Source organism: Hermetia illucens, chromosome 1 (genome assembly GCF_905115235.1).
Source record: "Hermetia illucens chromosome 1, iHerIll2.2.curated.20191125, whole genome shotgun sequence".
Classification (NCBI taxonomy): domain Eukaryota; kingdom Metazoa; phylum Arthropoda; class Insecta; order Diptera; family Stratiomyidae; genus Hermetia; species Hermetia illucens.
The window spans coordinates 96128933-96153921 of record NC_051849.1 but is presented as its reverse complement, the minus strand read 5'-3'; the positions used below and the strand labels follow the sequence as shown (position 1 = coordinate 96153921).

Here is a 24989-nt window from a genome sequence, read left to right as displayed (position 1 = left end):
TTATACGACAATCGTCGCCGATCAGCACAATGGCTAGATGCTGATGAGCCAATGAAGCATATGCCAAAACCGAGCCTCCATCCGAAGAAGATAATGGTGACTATTTGGTGGTCTACAGCTGGAGATATCCACTTTTCTTTTTTGGCACCTGAAGAAATGATAAATGCACATAAATACTGTGCCAAACTCGAGGAAATGCACCAAAAATTGAGTATTCAACGGCCAAGATTGGTCAAAAGAGATGGTGTGATACTCCTTCACGACCTCATGTATCCAGAACAACGGTTCAAAAGTTGAACGAATTGCAGTATCAGACTCTCCCGCATCCACCATATTCATCGGACCTTTCGCCAATCGACTACCACTTTTTTAAGCGTTTGGATCATTTTTTGGCGGAAAAACAATTTTGGAACGAATTTATCAACACCCGACAGTTGGACTTCTATGATCTGAGTGAAATTATGCGGTGTTTCCAACGATTAATTAATTGAAGTAATAAAAACTTGTTGTTTCTTTTTCGTTGGTGTGGGTATTTATTCTTGCAAATACCGATATTTCGGGAACCACTTGTTCCCTTCATCAGTGCAAACAACATTCTTGCAAATACCGATATTTCGGGAACCACTTGTTCAATTCATCAGCGCAAACAAAACAATAAATACCCACACCAACGAAAAAGAAACAACAAGTTTTTATTACTTCAATTCTATGATCTATCTCTTGAATCCCGCTGGGAGAAGTGTTTTGAATCGCCTGGCACCTATTTTGATTAATTAAAAAAAATTTTGTAAGCTTTACAGTCGTTTCAAATTTTAGTACCAAATCGGCCATTTCATGTGCAATAATATAATATAATCAGAATTGTTGCAACAGACCATTTGCCATTTGAAGTTACCATCTGTTAGGCAGTGTGAGTGGGTTCCACCCATCCAAGAAGCCAGTGGGAGCTTCTCCTAGTCAGTTCATCTAGGACCGGCAAATAGACTGCTAATTTTACGGACTCCCTCCTTTTTCTGATAAAACAATAACGACATTGCCAACTGTTTACATTTCCATTTGAGATCAGTTTTTCTCATTTTTTGAACTTTAATTTCATAAAAATTATATAGAATGAATGAATTTTGTTTTGGTTTTCAAGGATTTTATCTTAACATGCACATGAACGAATATAAAAAAAATTTAGATTAATTTAATAAAGGAACTTTTGCTTAAGATAATTATCTAAAGATCAATCAAATCGAGCAAAACCAACTCTTTTTAATGTCACTTTCACCTACAGTAACCAAACTCATTTAACTAAATAAACAACGCCACAATGGTAATTGTTACGAAACTATATATTATGAATTACGAGTGCAAGTGCTTAAACAGTAATAACTGTCAGCAATAATTATGATAAATAATTCATGTTCACTTATCGTCTATAGAACGTCGATTAAATTCATTACACAAAGCTATCGCACTGGCCTTGAAAAAATGGATTTCCTTGTCATGATGGATTTATTTAAAGTAGAGTAGTAGTAGGTAGATAAGTGAAGCTTTTGTTAAACAATTAAATTAATATCAAAACACCCTTGTGTATGTAGCCATAAACTGGGAAGTCTTAATTTTAATCAATATTGGACTTAATAACATAATTAGGATACCGTGATTGATATCCTAGACGGGATGTATTTAAATATTATCATTTATTGTGCTTGGAAATATATACATATTTTTTTTTTTTTTTTTGTGCGTACACGGAGGTGGAAAATTTTAGAAAGACACGTCCGCCGCAGCTGCGCCGCCTGAACGGCGGAACTACAGCGGGCACGTGTGGGATTCACACCCACTAAAAACCACCCCCGGTCTCTCCAGCCCCAGCCCCGCGGGACCACCATTGAGGTATTATTTCGCGGGGTAGGTTTGCTCTTAGGCACTCATCCTTCTCCTATTTGCAGCTTTCCTCCTTCTTTATTCCTTCAGCAACTCCTCCTGCATTTGTATGATTGCGGAGCCAACCGCAAGCCACTTCTCCTCGGACTCCAGCATCTCAGTAACCAAGCTCTCCGGGGTCCCGCTCCTGCCCAGCACCTGGTTTAAGCTCCTTCTCTCCATCGCAAATCGTGAGCAGTGAAACATCACATGCTCTGAATCCTCCGGTATGCCATCGCATCTGGGACAGTTCGGAGAATCATCCAACCCAAAGCGGTGCAGATACTGCCTGTAGCAACCACCGTGCCCCGTGAGGAACTGGGTAATGTGGTAGTTGGTCTCCCCATGTTTTCGCTCAAGCCACACCCTAATGCTGGGAATGAGCCTGTGCATACACCGACCTTTCGCAGACTCGTCCCATCTGCGTTGCCAGAGATCAAGCGACTCTGACCTTGCCGCATTTCTACGCTGTGCATGCCCCTCCATATGTCTTGCACTGTACAGGACACCCATTTCTTTGTTCAGAATGTCAACCGGGATCATGCCTGCCACCACCAATACTGCCTACTCTGATGTGGTTCTAAAAGCACTGCAAACCCTCAAAGCCATTCGCCGGTAAACCGAGTTCACCTGCTTCCCTCTCTAAGAGTTGGCAAGCGCCTCTGCCCACACAGGCGACGAGTAGAGCAGGATGGAGCGCACCACTCCGGCAATGTTTCGGCCCACCAATATTTGACAACATTTTTGCAAGTGCCGTGGTGGCACTGGCTGCCTTTTGGCATGCATACTCTAGGTGTTCCCTAAAACTCAATTTGGTGTCAATTATTACCCTCAGGTATTTGATAGCCGGCTTTGATACGACCGTATGTCCACCGACCTCCACTTTTACAGTGTTATTTTTCCTGCATTTCGTTATTAAGACTGCTTCCGTTTTCGCGTCGCCAAGGTCAGCCCGGCCTTTTCTAGCCAGGACTTTACCGCTCTCACTGTTTCTGTTGCGTAAACCTCCACATCTTCTGGGTGTTTTGCTGCAACAACCACAGCTAGGTCATCAGCAAAGCCGACAATCGTAGTCCCCTCTGGGACGGGAAGAGCAAGCACCCCATTATACATGATATTCCACAACAGGGGACCAAGTACCGATCCCTGTGGTACCCCGGCTGTGACAATGTACTCTTTGGGGCCCTCATCCGTCCCGTACCAGAGAGTCCTCTCTGAGAGGTAGTTTTCCACCAAATTCGCTAAGTATCCGGGGACACCTATGTCAGCCAACGCCCGTTTAATTCTATTCCAGTTGGCCGAGTTGAATGCGCTTTTGACATCCAACGCCACCACGGCACAGCAGCCGCCAGAAATCAGTACACCTTTTGCCAGGTTTCCACCATGTTAATTGCATCCATTGTAGAGCGGGCGCGTCGGAAACTAAACTGGCGTTCCGACAAACCATTGCTGGCTTCGACGATGGGCAGGAGTCTGTTGTAGATGACTCTCTCCATCATCTTCCCCATTGTATCCAACAGGCAGATAGGACGATAAGACGATGGGTTTCCAGGTGGCTTGCCAGGCTTCGGAAGCAACACCAACTTTTGCTTTTTCCACTGGGCAGGGAATATTCCTTCTTCTAGGCACGCCTCGAAGGTGTTGGCGAAAAGTTCGGGCCTAGTCTTCACTGCCAGTTTCAAAGCTCGGTTGGGGATGCCATCCAAACCTGGGGTCACCGAACCTACCACATATTTCCCGCAGCTCCTCCACAGTTACAGGCGGTATTATGCCGTCATTTAGCTGGACAAAAATTTGCCTTCCCCTATTTTCGTGGTGAGGGAACAGAGTGGTAACAATCTGTTTCAGGAGGCGCGGACAGGTCACCTGGGGTGATTTCCGCAGCCTTTTCATCACCACTCTGTAAGCCTCGCCCCAAGGGTTTATGTCAGCATGGTCGCACAGCTGTTTGAAGCAGTTCTTTTTGCTCCTTCGAATGGCTTCCTTTAGGCGGCCACGCAATTGCTTGTGTGCCTCCTCTCGACCGTCGCCACCGGGTTTTCCCCTGAGCCTCTGGCAAAGCCTCCTTGCCCGAAAACATGCGGCTCGCAAACTGGCGATTTCGTTGTTCCACCAGTAGTTGGGTTACCTACTGGGGAGCAATCGCCTTCTGGGCATAGTAGCATTGCATGCTTCCGTCACCCATCGAGTGATCTGGGTGGCTTTCTCTCCAGCCGTACCATTCAGGGATATGTCGGATTTGAGCACCGCGGAAAACGTGTCCCCCTCGAAAGCTTTCACTGTCCAGCCAAGCATACCACCCGGCCATCTGCGAAAACTCTTTTTCGAGCTCGATCCGCCCTTGATCTCTATGCAGATTGCCTGGTGGTCGCTGTGAGTATAGTCGTCACTGACATGCCAAGCGATTCTACTGGCTAAAGTGGCATTCACGTATGTCAGGTCCACTATAGACCCCAGGCCCCTTCCCCGGAAAGTGTGCGAAGACCTAACATTCGCCAGTACCATGTCCAGCTCCGCGAATGCTTCGAGGAGAACACGTCCCCTGACATTAGTTATCCGGCTGCCCCATTCAAGAGCCCACGCATTGAAATCATCCTATTATGATCGGCTAACGTCCTCTTGCATCCAAAACAAGAGCAGCAAGCATCCGCTCATACTCGACGAGTGTAGCGCTGGGTGGAGCATAGCAGCTGTAGATGTGGATGCCCTTCACCTTCGCTCTGATGAAGCCCTCCTCCGAGTGCTCCATTATTTCCTGGAAGACTTGTTCTCCACAAGTCCACAGCGCTGCTTGGCCCGTTTGGTCTTTGACCCAAACGCTACCACCGCGATTTCGATATGGTTCACTTAGTATGGCCACATCGATGTTTTTCTCGCGGATGGTTTGCGCGAGTAGATCCTGCGCCGCCTCGCAGTGGTTGAGGTTGATTTGTATCAACCTCATCTGCGATTCGTGCTAAGGGCTCTCCTGTATTCCGGGCACCTGCTGCTGCCCGCAATGTGCCAATGGTCCACACCCTCCTTTCCTTTGCACAGTAGACAATTTGGATCAGCTCCGCAGTCCTTGCTGATATGGCATTTCCACTCCGCATCTCCTGCATTGCTTTGACCTGTCATTTGGAAATATATAATATACATATATGAAGACATTTTATTGCAATGATCTGCTCCTCAGATTGCGTTGATCGAGGACCAACGAGGGCCATTTTTCAAAAGTCAACTTGCAAGACTCTAGTTTAGAATGGCAGCCAAAATGTTGGCGCATCTAAGGTGTTTTCAATACTATGACCTTTCGGGCAAGCGAATGATTTTGAAAGTACATGTTTATTTTCCTAGAAACACTATTTAATAAGCAACTCCAGATATCCCGGTTTTGCGCCGAGGTCCACCAATTCAGTTCCCAAAAAGCTGTTTGGCATCCTGGCATACGCCATCGCACCATCTCATTAAGTGACTCGCCCACCGTAACCTATTCAGCCGTATTTTATTCACAACCTGAAGGTCATGGTAGGAGGATTCTTCTCTCGAATGCGTGCAAGAGTTCGTAATTTTTTTGTTAGGAATCCAAGCCTTCGAGGAATACATGGCAAGATCATTATGTTGTATAGTACGAGCTTTGACCCTATGATCTGCTGCTGATTTGCCTGCAGTGAAGCCTCCTTGATATGAGCCAATGATGTTCTGAGCGTATGTGGCTATCCAATCTAGCAAGATAGCCGAGGATATCTTAAAGACGGTACTCAGCAACGTGATATTTCTATAATTGCTGCACAGTTTGATATCCTTCTTTTTATGTATGGGACAGATAATTGCCAATCAGCATAAGTTGATGAACCGCTTTGTGTGGTTGTCGCCTCGATTCGGCTGTAATTCCAGCGGCTCCTGGGGACTTATGATTTTTAAGCGGATGAATTGCAAGAACTGTTTTTTCTATACTTCGTCTTCAGTTGGCGGGATCTCCAACTCGTCGATGTTTCCTTTCTTGAGAAGTTCATCAAAATACTCAATCCATCGCTCCAATATGCCCATTGTGTCGGAAAGCAGATTTCCCTCTTCGTTCTCAGAATGCTCGCTTTCTCTAATTTGAGTGGGGATTCCAACGAGAGAAGCTGGACATTCTTGGCATCTTGCGGCAATGTGCTTTTATACTCTGGAAGGTGTCAGGTTGCTTCTGACGGTTACTGCAAGGTGCGCTCTCTTGACCTAGGAGCCGGTTTCTGTCATCAAAATCGTACAATGCTACCACCAAAAGAGACTAGTGGATGTCGTGGATGCTTTTTACGAGCATTTACAAGCAGTTTAGGGGCGGCTTCATAAAGGTGACATTGTGATCGTGATGAATGATCTAAATGCTAAGGTGGGCTTTGACAACATCTTGCTTGGATACGTGATGGGGACGCACGGTTTTGGCGAACGTAACAACAATAGTGGAAGGTTTGTGAATTTCTGCAATTTCCACCGCCTCATCCATTGGTAGCACATTGTTCGAGCGCAGAGCCTGCCATAAGGTCAACTGAATTTCAAATGGCCGACTTTGTATGAGCAATCAGATGGACCATTTTGCGATCAAGAGCCGATTTAGGAGTTGTCTTCCGGATGTGTATAACAAGAGAAGCGCTGACATCAGCCTCGAAAGGGATCATCTTCTGATGTTAGCTTATGTTCGTTTGCATGCTGCGTCCGCTACTGCTTGCATGGTTGGGGAACTGCGACTTCGAAAATTCAAAATTGTATGGTCCAACTGTCGCTTGACAGTGAGCTATTTTTTTCTTGGGTACTCGATGGCGAGCTTGACGTGCTCGAACTCCGATGCTGAACGAAATCCGGAAAAATTTAGCGTAGTATACGGCGTGACAAGAGAGAATTTTCTATTGCACTTGTGAGATAAGCGGAAGATGTCGGATAATGCTAGAAGCGTATACCACATTACGAAAGGGCTTGCATGTGGTCGGAAACCTTTCGATAGTCCTCTGAAGGACGTTAACGATCGACTTCTTATCCACGATGATGAGCAGGTGAAATAGTGGCAAGAACACTTCACCTTCCATCACATTTCGGCTATCAATGCACTCAAACGGAGTTATTTATAGCTGCACTTGCAGATCTACTTCCTCCATTCGTATGGAAATCTTGGGAATCCGCGACCTTTCCCAGAGAGTGGAAGGGCGTTAAGATTTCAAAGGAGGACACCCGTTGAATGTGATTGGAGGGGTATCTGCGTGCTCTCTGCCCTTGCAAAGATAATGGTTAAAATAATCGACAGAGAGCAGGCTGGTTTCCGCTTGGAATCTTTCTGCATTAATCACAACAACACTCTTCGGCTCATTTTGGAATAATGCACGGAGTTTAGATCTTCGCCGCACGTGTTCTTCGCCGATTTAGAGAAAGCTTTCGATAGGAGTGCTCTATGCAGGAGGAGCATTTCGAAGAAACTAATAGCCATTATTAGAGCGACCTATGATGACACAAAATGTCACGTGCTGCACCGAAGTAATATCCTGCCTACGATATTATTTCTTCTTATTATCGATGACGTTCTGGATGCTGGCTTGTTCGCAGGACGTGGAGCAATTCAATGGACTATGAAGTCTTTCCTCAAACACCTCGGCTACGCTGATGACATCCGTTTTCTTTCTCATCGGGCTGTCCGAATGGCTCTGGATTTGGAAAGAGAGGCAAGTAGAGTCGGATTGAAGATAAGCACCAACAAAGCTAAGATCCTCAGTCTGATTGGAGGTCATCCCAGTCTCCCTATTTACATTAATGAGCAGAGCATCGAAGACGTGGATCAATTCGTATATCTAGTAAGCGTGTTTTCTGCGGACGGGGGCACCAACTGGAAATAGCACATGGAAAGTGAGCTCCACTGTTACTCAGAAGCTCCAAGCCTTTGTCAACAGCGGTCCGTGCCTCGTCAAATGAAGAGCTCGGTCGTCGCCACGCGTATAGCCCAGTATGTACAGGCATCGTAGATTAGAGGTAGAATATGAATTTCCTTAAAATTTTAGCCCACGAACCACCAATTTTCAATCAATCAAATTCAAATTTGAGCTGTAGCTTTATAGTAGCATTTTCTAAACTAAAGTTTAATAATTTTACGATCGATTTTATACCATTTTATTCGTAAAAAGAAGAAAATTCTTACTTCAAATTGACGCCAGTTTATGAAAATTCAAACGATTTCAAAAAATTCTAGCATCACACTGGAAAGTTTGCCGCAAATTCTACTACTATTAACAAAGTTATAACAGGTTAAAGTTGTCCCTTTCGTGTCAAATTGCTACTCCTCATGAGATAAAATGTCAGCACCATATCTAATGGAAAATGGGGTATGTTCAATGTATTCACGAGTTATATATAAGTACAACCATCATGTAGCCAAATGCTCTTACATAAAAAATAAAGTCTGAAGCAGGTTCTCGACTTGATTCTATTTTGTTTAGGACACATTTGGTTAAAATTATCAACTTTTCTTGTTAGCAAGCCGTTTTTTGAATGCAGTAGTATTATCCACTTTTGGAGTATCATGTAAGTTTCATTATAAAATGATTAATTTTATAGTGAGGTTATAATTATGAAACGCACTTTATATTAATTCATGTTATATTTCAAATAAATATGTTTTTCAAGCAAAACAAAAAAAAAGACCCAACCATAGCGAGCAAAATATAAATGAAAGGAATTATCGAAAAACTAAATATTGTTACAAAAAAATTCACAAAACCTCCTGCACCTGAAGCACTGCCCTGCCAGTTTACGACTCGTAGGCTTTAGAGTTATGTCTATACTTTTATTTTCAGTTCTCTCTCATTAACCTTCAATCATTGTATTCAGTTCTGATGTAGAGAGTAGATCTGTAAAGTTTACATTCACTAGGTTCCTTTTCTTTAAAAAGAAACCTATCGCGCTACAACTATCGCTGCCCGGATGCACCCGTACCCTACTTAAATTCAACTCATAAGAATTTGATAAGCGTTTCTTTCGTAGTCAGTATTAAACTTTATAACCCATTTATTTACAGTGAACTTATCGCAGTCATATTTGTATGCATACATATTAAAGGTGCCGTTTGTAGAGCTCAGATTATTCCATAAATTTAAATTTTCCTATAACTATATTGCGTAGATGCTTTAACGACCTGTACGTTAGTTCTTGAAATCTTATTTTCTTGCTAGCTTGAAAGAACTATTCTTCATTCTTTACAATTTCCAGTGGGAAAAATACAATGGAAGTCATCTTCGTAATATTACCTACACACATATTGTTCGAATAAATACCAGTAGAAGTAGATTCATAGCAGCAATATAAATTAGATACTATCTTAAACATAATCTTCTAAGATGTACTTTGCTTTCTACATTACAGATATTAATTTTCCGAATCTTCGTGTTAGTATCTTTCTCAGCATATACACACACATATTGTATGCTGATCTTTTAAAATCAATTTGGTGATGTTCGTGTGAAGCATTGTCTCCATGGTTGCGTGCCAACAGCTGCACGCAATTCTGATCAGTAATTGAAGCATCTATATTCCAATTGATTGTTTGTGAGCTTCTAACTCGGCAAATTTAGAAAAAATATTAGGCAAACGTTCTTAATTCTTCGTACTAAATTTTATTAGTTTTGAATCTTTTTGAGATGCTCTTTGCACTTACATATTTCGCTTTTTAATTTCTTCATAGTTACTTTGCGCTCTGTTTATGTTGTCAGAATGATCATCTTTTACTAGTAGAAAAACTGTACAAGAAAGACACATAAACAGTTAAAAGACTAAGCTTGAGTAGCATCGTTTCAGAAAAGTAGGTGGAGATCTAAGAACTAACCCAGTGGCCTGAAATCAATAAGATGAAATTTTCATTGAAAATTCCCGAAAAATTTGGGTTGTTGCGTGATTGTTTGCGATGCAATCAAATTTTTTAGTGTGTCAGATTGTGCTTCGGTTTCACTATCATCGAACTTAACGTCGTGCAAGTGATAAGCTCACAGCAGCGAGGTGAACACAAGACGAACACAGACACCCATGACGACGCATATATATATATATACAGTATGCAAAATTCGTATTCGTACACCCATTTTTTTACCTATTATTTGTTATTTTTAAGTCAAATATAACATTAAGAGATAAATAAATTGTATATTATTATAGCAAATGAAGAGGTTAATTCATGTACATAATAACAAGTATAAAATATATTTTAAACTTAATAATAAAAACGGTAATTCATATAAAACTCAAAACAAAATTCGTATTCGTACACCTACAGACATCAAAAAATGTGCTAGAAATATAGTTTTAGTACTTCGTGGGAAATCCATTTTGTTTTATTATTGCTCTAAGCCTATTTGGCATTGATTGAACTAATTTTTGGGTTAAGTTCGGTGAAATATTTTGCCATTCGGTCTGCAAGGCAGTTTTCAGGTCTTCTTTATTCCTAATACTGTAATTTTTTAGATTCTTCTTGAAAATAGACCATAAATTTTCTATTGGGTTAACGTCAGGACTCTGTGGAGGCGTGTTTAAACACTTTCGACAATTGTAGAGTAGCCAAAGCCGCGTGTGAAGTGCCGTATGCTTCGGATCATTGTCCTGTTGAAATATATACTTCCTACGAATTCCTAAATTTTGTGCACTCTGATGTAAATTAGTTTTAAGAATTTGCACATATTGCTTCGCGTTCATTATTCCATCAATAAAATGCAAGTTTCCAACACCAGAAGCTGCAAAACATCCCCAAATCATCAACGAACCACCTCCATGCTTAAATGTAGGAAGCATGTTTTTTGGATATAGCCTCGTATTTTTTTCTCGCCATATACGAACCCGTCCGTCCGACAACTTTAGATTAATTTTGCACTCGTCTGAAAAAATTACTCGTTTCCAATAACGAAAATCCTTGTTTAGATATCTTTTTGCAAAGTTTAACCGTTTTCTTCTATTGACATTATTGAAAATTGGCTTAGAAGCGGGAGTCCGGCTCTGTATACCGAATTTGGAACTGGTTTTGCAAAAGTCCTGCTAATTTCACTGCACTTATCGTGTTATCCTCTCGAACAACACGCCGAACAAAAGATTGGTGTCTCCTTGACAAAATTAATCTGTTTCCATTTCTTTTTTCTTCTCGATTCTACCAGACGAATTGTAAATCTTACTACAGATTGAATTGTCGAGTGACTCCTATGCATAATTTTTGCAATTTGTCTCAAGGATTTACCATCCTTGTATAGCTGTATCACTATCTTACGATCACTGTTCGAAAATCACTACCTTTTCGACTCATTTGGAAAATTTGTTAAAGAATTAACTCTTTATTTGTAATTCCCAAAACACTTTAGCTCGAACTGTCAACCACACTTTTTCAAGAATTTACCGTTAGAATTTTACAGTGCAAAATGATTAATATCGTACAGGGATTGAGTTCAAGCCGCTAGTCGGGGTGTACGAATACGAATTTTGCTTCGATTGAATTTGGAAATTGTTCTCTTGAACAAACGGATGTAAATAAAATTTAAGATTAATGTTCTATAACAACTACATACATATTTATGTAAAAAATTGTTATATAAGATTGAACGAATTTTCTATCATTTCTCAGAAATAACCCAAAAACCCGCAAAATATAGGGTGTACGAATACGAATTTTGCATACTGTATATATATATGCGGGCGGGAGACCTAGGCGTCGTATGGTTTGGACGAACCAACTCAACGAATTTATCGTCCGCGCCTATTACCGTGTCACGGATTTGGAACGGAATCCATCAGGGTACAGACATCGACTACATGACGCGTTCATAACCCGATTTCCGGAGCTAAGTCATGTTCCGGAACAGAACGTCGTCAACCAGTACCGGGTGATGGTGAATAGCAACCGAGTTGCCTTACCAACTAGGCAACAAATCTTCCAAGAGGTTTCACTTGAGCTCAGGCTGGAGTCATCAAATTACCGGACTAGTCAAAGGAGTAACAGAAATACTCCACCTGTAAGGCACTCCATGAATCCAGTAGTCAGGAGAAGCTTAATAACTGGAGATGTCGATCCAATTTATAATGAGGCTTTGACCGCATTCCAGGTCGCATTCACAGAGTATGCTGAGATTCTCCCAGACGCTAGGCCAAAGATCCCAAAACTGAAGTTTACTTCGGCAACTACTAACATCATTGCTGCCGTTGACAGAATTTTGGCTGGCCGTTTGGCTAGCGAGATTACTGCTACAGAGGTTCACAGCCTGATCTACGTTGCAGCTGCCACGGTTATTCGTCTCCATAACCAACATATTAGAGCGAATAACAGAGGTATGCGCAGAAGGACTTTACCGTTCTGGGTGTTTCGACTCAACAAAAGAGTCGAAAAGTTGAGAAAGGAGATTGGTCGTGTCACGCAAGCACTCCTTGGAAATCCATCACCAAGAGTGCACAGATGCGTTGCGAACATCATTGGAAACTACCATCTGTCCAATGATATGCCAATCGAAGAAATCCTCGAGGTGCTGAAGCAGAAACTTGCGGTATGCTCCAATCGCATCCGTAGGTATCAGAAAAGCTTTCAGCGAAGGACAGACAACACCTTGTTCTTCCAGAACCAACGGGGATTCTACAAAAGTCTCACCAGCTTAGATAGGGAAAGTAACCTCGATCTGGATCAGGCAGAAGACTTCTGGAGAAGTGTTTGGGGCGAATCCAGCCGTTGCAATTTAGAAGCAGCGTGGCTCCCACACTTTATGCGTTCATGCGAGGCCCTCCCCGAAATGACCATGCCTAACGTAACGTAACTGAAGTCGACGTTGAAGCAGCCCTTGACAAGGCAGGTAACTGGAAGGCGCCAGGAGTTGACAAGATTTACAACTTCTGGCTGAAGCGGTTCAAGAGCACTCACAGGATATTGGCGAATCAATTTAATCAGATGATTGCCGATCCTGATTTAGTTCCACCATTTTTCACCAAGGGGATAACTTTCCTCATCCCCAAGGAATTGGGTGTCTCTTGCTCTTCAAAATGTCGACCAATTACTTGTCTTCCTACCATCTACAAGGTCTTCACTTCAGTCTGTGCGCGAACATCTCAAAACATCTTGATGTTCATAAATTGATAGCTGAGGAGCAAAAAGGATGCGCAAAAGGCTCCCGAGGCTGCAAAGAACAGCTTATAATCGATACGGTAGCTGTAAAGCAGCCCGTCCACCAAAAGCGAAACATCTCGACAGCCTACATCGATTATAAATCAGCCTTTGACTCCATATCACATTCGTGGTTACTACAAGTGTTACGCTTGTATAAAATCAACCCGAATGTCGTTCTTCTACTGAGAACAGTAATAAAGAATTGGAGCACGAAGCTATCGGTATCTTCGCAAACGTCAGGAGAGATACCAATCAGGCGTGGCATTTTCAAAGGCGACTCTCTAAGCCCACTGTGGTTTTGTTTGGCTTTGAATCCGCTATTCCATCTTTTGCATGAAAGCAAATACGGGTTCCAAGTCAAGCATGGCATATTGTCGAAATGTACATTAAGCCATTTGATGTACGTTGACGACATCAAATTGTATGCCAAAGACGAGAACCAAATTCGCTCCTTGCTGGACATCACCATACAGTTCAGCAGGGATATCGGCATGCAGTTAGGTTTGGAAAAATGTCGCATAAAAACAATTGTTCGGGGAAACACACCGACAACGAAGGATACAGCCAAAATAACATCCGAATTGAGGGTATGGATTCGGACGACGTCTACAAATACCTCGGCATATTGCAGGCAACAGCATCTGCTGTGGCAATAATTAAATCTAAACTGCTGGGGGAATTCGAACGGCGTCTGGATCTTGTCCTTAAAACTGAGCTGTACGGGAAAAATAAAATCATGGCAATCAACACCTTTGCCATTCCCGTCCTTCTATACACTTTCGGTGTGATACAGTGGAGTAATACTGATTTAGAATCTGTCAATAGACGGGTAAGGGTAGTTCTTGCAAACAACAACATGCACAATAGAGCTGCCGAAAAATTGAGGATCACTATCCCACGTCAGCAGGGAGGAAGGGGGGTGCTTGATTTAAAAACGTTGCACTACAATCAAGTGCATTCTCTTCGTGAGTTTTTCTATGTGAAACAATCCTCTAGCCAAATACATCAGGCTACCGTCATGGCAGATAATAAATTATCTCCTTTGAACTTGAGAAGCAGAGAATGGGATCCCATGTCGAATGTAACTTCAGTCCAACAGAAGATCGACATGTGAAAAGAGAAACCCATTCACGGAGGTCATATAAAAAATTTGTTGTTGTCAGGCATTGACATCGAAGCCTCCAACAAATGGTTGACTAATGGTGTACTTTTCTATGAGACCGAAGCATTCCTAACTTCAATTCAGGATGCTTCGCTCCCAACAAAAAATTATAAACGGTACATTCTTCACGACTCCTCAATCACCAACTCCAGTTGTAGGTTATGCAACTGTGAAGAGGAGACCATCCAGCACATAACATCTGCGTGCAGGATGTTGAGCGGTACCGAGTACACCAATCGTCATAACTCCGTCTGCAAGATTCTCCATCAAAACCTTGCGTTGAAGTATAACTTAGTGGCAACCTACCATCCTTACTATAAGTATACTCCGCAGAGAATCTTGGAAAATGATCGAGTCAAACTACTGTGGGATCACACTATTGCCACTGACCACAGTGTTAATCATAACAGACCCGATCTGGTTCTGCTTCTGAAGGAAGAACGAGCGTGCTTTATAATCGATGTAGCCGTACCGTTGGACCGGAACACTGTTGAAAAACAGCACGAAAAAATCCGGAACTACGGCCCCTTGGCAGACGATATGAAGCAGACTTGGAGACTACAAAAGATCGAAGTAGTCCCAGTAGTAATTTCAGCGACAGGATTAGTCCCACAGAACTTACATAAAGCGCTGAAAACACCCGATCTTAGGGCTGGACTATACATGGAAATGCAAAAAGCGGTTATCCTTGCAACCTGTGCTATAGTCCGAAGAGTCCTGTCCCATAACAATCTGACCTAATGGGTTTCAGTCTTGATCCGCACTGTCTTCGATATAAGATCCATGTCTCTGTAGTGTAGAACCTCCGCGTCATTGGCTGAAGTGTTTGCGACAATCGGGATGTAGTAATACATTTTCGCATGGTCGCACACACTTTGCGTTAAAACGCATCATCGCTGTGATGCGGGCCTTTGGATGTTGCATGCAGCCCATCCTTAGGTTGGTCGCCCCTCGGTCCGGTTGGGCGGGAAGAGGGTCCGTGGGCTTTTTTAACTATATATTTATGTGGCTGCGTAATACAATAAGCGTGATCTATCATAAAAGCATCAGCAACTTCGTGGTAGATTTCTAGCAAAATGTTTCATTACTTCGTAGAATTAGTCAGGGATCCTCCATTTCTTCGTAAAAAGTTTTATGACGCCAGTAGCATCGACTATGATGGATCTGAGAGCAGATGCCACTGCAGGGCATAGTTCGCAAGTTGCTGGCCAACTTGATCGACTGAATGAAACATTCCTGATATGGGTGCCAGGGCACTTAATCATCGCTGGGAATGAGGAAACTGACAGACTGGCTTGCCAAAGGTCTATCTATGCAATGATGGCGCTAAAGCCAGAATTTGGCGTTAGACATCCCCTGAAGGCTGAAGTTCAAGGTTCTGAAAGAATCCGAAGCCTCTAGAGCGACATTTGCCCTTTGAAAGAAGGGACATAGAAACTCTAACACGGCTTCTAGTGGGTTGCGGCTTCTTATACAATCACAAGAAAAAAATTGGGATGGTGTTCTCGTATGTACATGCGATAAATTTGAAGAAAGGCAGGAAACGGTCCCACATTTTATAAACAACTGCCCGCCCTCCTTAGACGAACATATCATGGAATGGTTTTCTTCATCAAAGAATCTGCGCACTGTTTGTGTAGAGACGTTCATGGATATGCAAAAACCTCCGGACTTCGTAGGTCAGGGGCACAGTTAGATACTAGACAGCTACCACACTCCCCCTTGCCCCTCAAGGGGGGAAATCAGTGCGAGTACGCACGATTTCAAATTGTTTTACCCTTGAGAATGAGCGAGATGTAACGAAAATCCGATCAGCTGTGTTTGACATACCGCCCGGACTTGCCAATGTATTGGTGAGTTCGGCAGTAGTACCAGAATAGCAAAAGCTCACTCTCTTACCAATACGATTTAACGAAAATTATGCCTTTTCCTTGTTTAGCGTCTCTGATGGGTACAGATAAGTCGGGCTATTTTAGTGTGGGTACTGCCTATAGTAGATCTACTGTGGTCAGGGGCAGTTAAATAGGGAATAATAAAATGTGCCTAATATAAGACCTGAATGTTTGTTTCAGCAGATATTCCGCTTTTTTGGCAAGTTGAACATTTATCCCTCACGTTTTTAGAGGACAAGGTTTCCAGGCTTCCATCTACAACAAGCCAATTATGTCTTTCATATATGTTCAGGCATATATTAGTAGCTCTTGTAGTTCACACACACAACCGTCTTTACAGAGAAGGCGATATCATACCTTTTTGGAGACAGCGTTCCGTTGCTTTCGCGGTCAAGTAGTGATAAACACCAAGTTCAGCAAACATAGATCTCATTGGCACCATACAACATAAAAAAAATTTCGGGAACACTCGTAGCCAAAAACCCCTTCCACATACAAAAATATTATACCTCCCTAATGTCTTGGGCTTTCCGAGTTACGCTCTCAATGTTAAGAACCGGCGAATGAAAAACAGAGTCACAATACTTTTCACGATAAGCACATTGATTTTGACTTTGCGTATGCCCTTTGTGAAAGGAACTCCGTCATGCTATTAACATAATATGCTGGTTCGAAACCCAGGTAAAGGAGAAGGGTTTGAGGCAACGTATAATACTTTGTACTATCGTCAGTAAAACAAAAATAAAACGCTGAGATCAAGGAAAGAGATATATAATATAGTTGGAGTTATCCCACTATGCTAAATCCTATCTGCTCTCTTGGTGGCAGGTTTCGCGATAGGCCGACCAGAAAATGCATCCAATGTCATTAGAAACAACATGATCGGATCGAGTAACAAGCCTTGAAGAAATGCTAGGGTGTCCTCCTCAGTCGGCGCGGCAGTCCTGTCGAGAAATTGGCAAGGGTACTTGACGCATGGACGGTGTCAGGTAAATAAGTAAGTCCGAACAAAACGAATGAAACAAATACGGGTCTGCACGCTAAATGTTGGCACTCTAACCGGAAAGATCGAGGAACCCATAAAAGCCCTTCGGAAAAGGCGCATTGATATTTGCGCTCTGCAAGAAATCCGATGGTCTGGTGCCAAAAGCTGGGACATAAAACGCGAGTGCGGTAAAGATGGATAAAGAAGCCCACACACTCAATACGGTGCTGGCATTGCCAACTCAGAGACTTTCCGTGATGCCATTAAAGAAGTCGAACGAGTTGATGACCGACGGGTGAAGCTCACCATTACGACGCCAATATTTGACCACAATGACTGATTGTAAAGCCGTTCCCTATGACACCATCGCACCTCAACATTGGTCGTTGATTTATGTCACTGATAAGGAGGAACGCACCGCCGCGCATTACGTGAGAAGAAAGAAGAAATGATCTCACTTATGCCATTACCAACCATTGCGAATGTGGAAGGTTCGTGGAACCAAATGGAAGACACGATCCATAAAATGGCCTCTGCAACCCTCGGAGTCACCAAGCCAGGTAAGCGGCCCATCAACCAGAATACTTGGCATTGGAATGACGATGTTGAAATGACATAAAACGTTCGCCAATAGCAAATTTATAAGAATGCCAACTGGGAAGCAAAGAAAGCGATCGCTGTCACTCGAGCGATCCATTACAAAAATCTTTACGATAAACTAGACACTCGGGATGGCGAGAGAGATCTGTATTGACTTGCCAAAACGAACGAACGCATATAGGATATCGAAGACTCCTGTTGCGTTTATGAGAAGAATGGTATTTTGTTTACCAACCGTCGAGCCGCGACGGATAGATGGCGAGAATATTTCGAGCAGATTTCAACTAAGAATTTGCGCATCCTCCATTTCCATAATCAACCCTATCGGCCAAACCAAAACCAAGTGGTCGAGGAGAACCTCCATAGTGGTGGCACCGGGAGACGCTGTAATTACTTTGGTTTGCCGGCCGTGATTCAGTAGGCGAACGCTCCAAAGACTTAATCAGGGCGATCAGACCCGAATCTGCACGGGGACTCATCTGAAGTGGCAAATTGGTCACGAAACCTTACCAGGGGTATACTGGTACCATGGGAACCGGGAAAGCCCCTGGACTCACATACTTCGGGTGAACTCCCGTTGTATGTGAGGACAGCTCGGTTATTTGCGGTTGGCCCCCTAGTGGGAGTTTCATGGTGGTTGTGCTTAAACGAGAAGAGTCCTTCGGGCCTCGACGTGGTGTTGCGTATCAACACGGGTGCCGTACTCCATAGTTCGGTAGAGATTTAGGTAATTCTTGCATCACCAGTATGAATGCTAAGCCATACACTTGGTATAGACTGGTACCGTTGTTGTTTGTCTCAGCATCCGTGTCTGAAGAGGACCGTAGGATTAAGTCTCACGACAGGTGCCTACGTAAAACACTATGGGCTTCACTGTCAGCGCAACTGAAGTCGCGCTATACACTGCTTTATGCAGATGGCGTCTAATAGCAGAAATGATCTCGAGCAACTTGTCCAAAAATGGAATGATCGCTTCATGCAACATGGTCTCAGATTGCATCTGAATAAAACTGAATTTTTGACGACCGATCCCCATGAAACAGATTCAATCACTGTCAGTGGCAGCGACCTGTCCAGAACTGAGCGATTTAAATTTGCTATCAGCCAATGGAGAACTGCGTTATGAAATTGCTTCATGCATTAACGCAACCTGGATGAAATGGCGTTCCACAACTGGTGTCTTTTGTGATCGACGTATCACCGAACATTGCAAGTCTAAAATTTACCGCAATGTCGTCCGTCCTGTCGCGCTTTATGGTTCTGGGTGTTGGCCGACTATAAAAGATAATGAACGGTGTCTTGCGGTAATGGAGACGAAGATGTTGCGTTGAACTAGTGACGTGACACGTTTTGATCAAAACCCAAATGAGAATATTTGCGATCGATATGGGGTTGCACCGATCGTGGAAAAACTACGAGAGAGGCATCTTCGATAGTATAATCACATAATTCGAACTAACGAGAATTCACTCGCCAAAGGCTGAAGAAAAAGAAGACCCTTTGTAAAAGGTATGCTTAACTGCTGGGGAGAATATATCTGCTCTCTAGCAAGCGGGTCGCGTAAAGCCGAAAGGAATTTTATAAGTCTGAGGTAAGGTCCATCAATGTTGTACTATGTTATTTATCTTTTTATCTTTTCTGATTGATGACACAAACAAGCAAGCTCTATGTCTCTGGGGAAGTTCTGCGGAAAAGTTTAAATACCTGAACAAAGAGTGTTTTACCTAAGAGTTCATTGTCATGTACCTCGAATTTGCTGAGGTTATAAATTAAAAAACTTCGTCTGGACCAAGAACGTGGGGGTTCGTTAGTTTAGAGTTGTGCCGATGATGTACAATCACTCGACAGGGAAGTAATTAGATGCCATTCACGCAATCAAAATGCTCAATTGAGAGACCACTATTCATTGAAAATCTCCACAACCTCGGCACAAAGTAAATTGAAGTATTCTCGAAATCAATAAAATGCCGGTTTCCAGTTAAAAACAAATTAGAAACCAGAACTTCGGCGTTTCGGGTAAGAAAGATTTTGTTAAAGAGTACTCCAACAATGACTCACTGAGGACAGGGCTGTGATGCGGAAGAACTGCCTATGATGCAATTTGGAGTTAAATAGTGGAGCACCAAACCGTTAAGAACATGGTGAGATCGATTAGAGTGGTTAATAAGATTCTAAAAATTATCTGAAAAATCAGTTCTTTTCTCGTCTAATTGTATATCTCGCTTTAAGGAGTCGTCTGACCCATTTCTAAAATATTATTAATATTTCAATTATCAACTTTATGTAAGGGGAGATATTAATGAGATGCATTTGAAGGCCTAAATTTCAAAAGATGTATCATCGTGATTTTTGGTTTTTTTGATCTCTGAAGGATCTCTGCTACACACTATGGTGGCTACATTTTAAATCGTAACGCCCTTATTTTGCAACCGATATTAGAAGATGCGTTAGTTTTAAAAAAATACTAATCGAATCGTTCGATATTCTACGTGGCTATATTTTGAAAACGGAAAGTTATATCATGCCATGCGCTGCATGGTAAGCATGGTAAGAGTCACAGATCATACATTCTTTCCCAATTCTGTGACAATAGATTTAGCCTTTTCCTATTAAAATGGGGGTGACAGGTGGTCAGAAAGACATATTTTATAATAATAAGGTCTCATTCGACATAAAACCTTAAAAAATTAATTGTTTTTCTTTTTTAAAGAAACTACGAGAGATACCTTTCTCGATTTGTCAAAAGCAGACACCAACGCACACAAGATATCACACACTTCTCTTGCCTTAATGATAAGAACAGCACTTTGCTTACCGATTCACGAGCCGCGAGGCTGATGGCGGAAATATTTCGAATAGATTTTAACGAAAGTATATTTTCATTTTCCACTTCGAAAAGCACGTCGACATTAAGAGCAATTCTACCTGTCAGTGCCATTGAAATCGAGGAATCAATCAAACGAATTAAATCAGAGAAAGTGACAGTACCTGAGAACATCTGAGGAAGTGAAGAGCTAAGAGCCAACACTGTGGCTCAGTGAATCGGGTTATTGAGAAGGCTCGTCCGATCCAATATGGAAGAGAAAGCAATCCAGAAGAGCGGTCAAATTTCCGTCCGATCCGATTGCGATGCAATACCATAGATATTTTTGGAGAAAAAATTTCAGGCACAAAATGTAACGTTGGCTGACTCCTATTTCGAATTCCTCCGAGATTTTATATCTATACAGTATGTCTCATTATATGTTGCCGCGCCAATAGCTGTTAGATTCTTTGAATTGTTGCTTTTATGCAGAGCATTCCAAACACTCTCTTTTCTTTGAATCGTTCGAATTCCTTTCTCTCATTCACAGCGAAAAACTTTAGATTCTCAGGATTTACAAGTGCAAGTTTCGCAGGAAGGTCACCAAGTCCGGAGGCTTTATTCCGTTTGAGTGCACCAACGTTCAAAGAAATTTTAGCTTCAGTATTGAGGAGTCATCCGTATCTGCATGTTACGGTGGTTTGTCATATCGGTTCGTGTGTTGTGGTTTAAGGATGTACTCAAATTATTCTACGTTTATTGTAAAAGGCGACTAAAAAGGGTGGGAATTTGTGGGCTAACAACCTACAAACACCTCGGATAGGAACTGATCTCATATCTAGGTCCTTCGGCCTAACGAAAACCGTTCATGATTGGCTTCTGAAAATACGCTTTTCAGAGCTTAGAGATTCTGGAAATAGAAGGCAGCCAAATTTAAAAAAGTAGTTCGATACCCGATTCAATATCACTGCCAATTATTGCAGTTAAAAACAATGTTGATATTTTTCAATTTATCGAATTATCGAGTGTTACATTTTCGAACGTTGATTTTATTAATATTATTTTAGCGGAAATTTGACAGTGGACTGTATTCCTAAGAAATACATGGGAACGTGGCCCTTATCGCCATATTTCTTTGCTGAGAAGAAAAGAATTTTTTTTTTCTTTCAGTTCCAGTGCCAATGAAACTTTTGATAATAATAACCCATCAGATGAGACTATTTTCGGGAAAAACATAAATAAACTTTAAACTGCATTGGGGAGCAACATACCATAAATGGACACAAGAACTATTAACCACTTGCAAGATGCTACTAAATATACATTCAATCCTCAAACCATAACTTACAAATCTTCATAAATATTCCCTAACTATCTCACCTCCCACACACCTTTTGATCATTCTTCTCTGAACAAATGTTTGTAAAGAAACGCTAAAACTTTGTGACATTATATACTAGGAAGAGTCCTTCAAAGGCCGCATTCGTTAAGTTGTACTTCTTTGTCATTTTTAATGACTCTACCATGGCACATGCTTCTCATTGCTTTGCCCACATTATTACTATTCTATCTCCATAGTATACACTTTTCCCCCGTCAATGACATCTACTTCCAATTAACCATGGAATTGAAAATAGCCATCTGGTTAGCGCCAGAAGGAACAAGGACATATGTACGTTACGCTACCTTTCCCTTGTAACACACTTTACAGTACTTAAAGTATTCAGTCAGGCCGAGTTGTAAGAAGAGTGAATAAAGTTATTTGCAAAGCTGCCTGGGTGGGCCTGAGCCGTGGAATTTTTTTAATAAAAAAGCTTTGAAGAAACGTGTTCGTTTGGGCATACATTCTGTGAATGCATGAAAAAACCTCGAAACGTAAGATAGTATCAAAAAGCATGTTTCTGCCCCGAGTGTAGAAGATGTCTCTGTTATGCAGAGGGATCCACCTGAATGAAGAAAAGATTTGCTTGGCCTAGTCCTGTGCTCGCATCCTACTATATCATTATTGGAAAGCCGCAGACCTTTCCACAAGTTCTCAAGGCCAAGCAAATAGCCTCCTCGTTTCCATAAATCGCAGGTAATAAGGAAATGTGAGCGGAATTCACATAAAACATTGAAGACGCAATTCTATACATAGATACAGTCGTCATGTGTAATATAGTACGATGAATTGGGTATACGACGTGACCATTGACAACGTCCATTCAACAATTTCCCTCTTGTTTCTGTGTCATGCATTGATATCAATAAATACCACTTTGCTATTTGCAATATTACCTCATTCTCAGCTACTGTATTAGTTCCCTAAATCATATCACGAAAAAACATTCAAATCGTTCCGTGTTCCGGCTTCAATACACTTTCTTCCATAGTGATAGATAACTTAGTAGAAGGTATATTTATCCTATATGAAACGAATAGAGCGAGCTACCGAACATACACATAGATCTTTTCCTGCCAAGGTACTTTGTGAAGCTCCTCCAGTGTCTACAGATCTATATAGTACTGAGTTTAAAATCCTAGGAAACTGTAATGACTTAGTGGATTGAACAATATCAAAAAGACCATCGGAGTTAGTCGGAGTCAATTAAGAGCACGGAATCATCCCAAAAGCTTAAAAAGATGGCGAAATGGACCGTGAAATACCGCCCATGAAAGCTGAAGTCCCAATGATTCCTATCCACACGTACTTGTATGCCAGAGTTGGGAATGTGAAGGGGTTTTTAGGTTTTTGGGATAGCTCGGCTCTCAAAGCCAACTCCGGTCAATTTTGATGGTATACAGTGGGGTTGAGGCTTGATGACAAAATGGATTTTGATATTGTCTTTTAAAAGGACTGGAATGTATTTTTATATGCATATTTGTATAATTGTAAAATCCTGCATTTAGAAGGAAATATTAATAATAAGCCGATGGGGGCAGGGAGGCGGCGTCACCAACAACACCACGCCGCACTGCAGGCAACAGCTTCAGTACTCGTCCAGCTGAGGTCTCCGCTGAGGTTCGAGACGAATTCCAAAGAGCGTGTATAGAATTCTCGGAAATGGATCCTTTGCATAGAACTGGTAATCCCAAGCCCTATGAATCTCCAGCAACTCCGAGAATTCTATCTGAAATCAATGATGAGACGGCACCTCGGCTGTGTGCTGATATGTCTCTGCTGCAACTACGATCACTTGTGTATTGTGGTGCAGTTACGACTGTCAGATTGCACGCTCAGAAAATTCTTAGGCGGGACTTACTAAGGCAGGACATTGCTAGACTGATTAAGATCAGCACTGGCAATGGCAGCAGACCGGTGAGAAATAAAGTGCAGAGGGTTGACAAGAGCTATGCCATCCACAGTGAAACACTCATAGTTGAAATTCTGGACACACTAAAGCAGAAACTTTCTGTCATATGCAGTCGGTTACGAAGGTATGGCGAAAGTCACTCCAGACGTGTCCAGAATGCAACTTACGCGAGGAACAAACGGAGTTTTTTCAGATCACTCAACGAATCCCAACAGACTGTCCTGGCAGTGCAATTTTCGGTGGCGGAAGCGCAAGAGTATTGGAATGGACTTTGGGAACTACCCGCCCAGTATGCTGAGTGGATCACCGCTGAAGGCACTCGCTATGCCACCTATGCTCGAGTTGGTAATCTGAAGGATGCTCTGCTGTCCGAATTCCTGCGACGTGTAAAGCCGGTACTGAAATCGCATGTCTCGGAGAAGAATAAAATAAGCGCATTAAATGTATGTGTCCGGATGGCTCAAGTGGTTAGAGCGCTGTGATGTCGTAGCGGAAGGTCGCGAGTCAAATCTCATTGGTGGCAGAGGGATTTGTTATCGTGACTGGATGTCGAATACCAGTCGACTCAGCTGTAAATGAGTACCTGAGTAAAATCAGGGTAATAATCTCGGGCGAGCGCAATACTGACCACATTGCCTCCTACAGTATACTGTAGTGTACCGTTAAGGTCTTGAATGAAGTGCTCTAACACACTTCTAGGCCCTGATCCAATATGGATTGTTGCGCCAACGATTATTATTATTATTAAATATATTCGCTATTCCTTTATTGGTTTATGCATTCGGAATATTGCCGTGAACGAAAACCAATTTGGAAAACATTCAGGGCGGTTACGGACAACTATGTCCAAATTCCGAGTGCATCATCCAAACGCTGCCGTAGAACGGATGAACCTGCCTCGTGATCACTAAACAAATCTGGTGCTGTCAAGGACGTACTTCAATAGGCCAGCAACTACAAGGTCAGGGTTCCAGCAGTCCAGGAAACTAATTGGAATGATTAAGAGATACGTGAAATACGGTCCCATACAATCTTCAAAATAGGAAAGACATCAGGGAAACGGAATTTTGAGCCGCTTTCATCGTGGGTAGGGACTTCAAAGCAAATGTTAGCAAATGTGACTTCGAACCTATACACGAAAGATTGTGTGCGCTTCGCATCAAAGCAAAATTTTTAAGGTTTTGTGGGTAACAAAACCCGTCATACCAGATTTAAGGA

The 24989-nt window shown here is 42.2% G+C and overlaps 1 protein-coding gene across 3 annotated transcripts in view; it reads right to left on the bottom strand.

The window, feature by feature from the left end:
- The window catches only part of LOC119653453 (monocyte to macrophage differentiation factor 2), a 46580-nt gene that overhangs the window by 14157 nt on the left and 7434 nt on the right, over positions 1–24989 (bottom strand). The gene's annotated exons all lie outside the window — the stretch shown is intronic.